This window comes from Ursus arctos, unplaced genomic scaffold (genome assembly GCF_023065955.2).
Source record: "Ursus arctos isolate Adak ecotype North America unplaced genomic scaffold, UrsArc2.0 scaffold_258, whole genome shotgun sequence".
Classification (NCBI taxonomy): domain Eukaryota; kingdom Metazoa; phylum Chordata; class Mammalia; order Carnivora; family Ursidae; genus Ursus; species Ursus arctos.
In genome coordinates, this window is record NW_026622939.1 from 30,023 (window position 1) to 31,168 (window position 1,146).

A 1,146-nucleotide genomic window follows, 5' to 3' on the forward strand; every position below is an offset into this window, starting at 1 on the left:
TTGCTGTATAAGTGGGTATAGATTTGCTATGTCCATGAAGGAGGTAAGTTCAGGATCTTCCTACATTGCTATCTTGGGGCAGAACCCTTTGGAATTTTCTACACAGACAACAGTCATGTCATCTGCAAACAATGACAGTTTTATTTCTTCCTTCCCAATCCTTATACCTTTTATTATTTCTTTTTATTGAGAATTCCTGGGATGGTGGTTATTACCCCCCAACCTGGAAGGAGGAACCAGTACTGTACGAAATCACTCAGAAATCATACTGGCCCAACACCCCTGGCCAACACGGGAAGAGGAAAGTCGTTTCCTTGAAAATTGGCCAGTCTGTGTTCATCCAGGAAGGGCGGGGAGAACAGACACAGAGGGGACTATGACATGGTACCAGGGGCAGGATGGGGTCTGTTGGACCCCACACTGGCTCCTCAAAAACCAGGGGAAAAGCAGATTCACTTTTTCTCTGGGGGTGGGGAGTTCTCCATCACTAGGCTCATTTCTTACCCTTGACAAGGCTGTCAGTTTTCAAAGTGAAAATCTCATCCTGTACATTGAGCACAAGGTTTTCAGCAGTGAGATACAGTTCTGTGATGTGGCAGTTGTCTTGGAGATGTTCTGGGCTGCCTGGATCTTGCCCAGTTTGATGTAGCCAGGATTCTCAGTCAGGGCTTCTCCAAGCATCGTGGTGGCCTCAGCCTCACCTTCAGCCTACACAGTCTTCTGCTGCTATTCCTGCTTTGCTTTTTCCACCTAAAACTGGGCTCCCTGGACTTCCTGATGAGCTACTTGTTTGGCTTCCGTAGCAGCTGTGTACTCTCTCAGCTAAAGCTCAGCTCTGTGATGACTACATCATCCAGGATAAGGCTGAATTCCTTGGCCCTCTGTGTCAGCTCCCACGAGATCAACAAGGATATCTGGGCCTGCTGTGTAATCGGCTGCGAGGTGTTGAACTTGGCCACGCCACCCTTGAGCACCTCCTTGACAGTTGATGGCAGTCCTCATTCCTCCTAGTCTAGCCCTAGGCACTGGTACATGCTGGGAGGTTCCACGGCGTTGGGTTGAGACAGCATCTGCAGGTCTTTGGTGCCTGTAGGAGAGGAAATTTTTTAGGGTCTGGCCTGAATGTCCTAGATGATGGGGTACTGG

At 49.0% G+C, this 1,146-nt stretch overlaps 1 pseudogene; it reads right to left on the reverse strand.

Annotated features, from left to right (window-relative positions):
• Positions 1 to 493: 493 nt before the first annotated feature.
• Positions 494 to 1,142, reverse strand: LOC123000530 (prohibitin-2-like; annotated as a pseudogene).
• Positions 1,143 to 1,146: the final 4 nt, after the last annotated feature.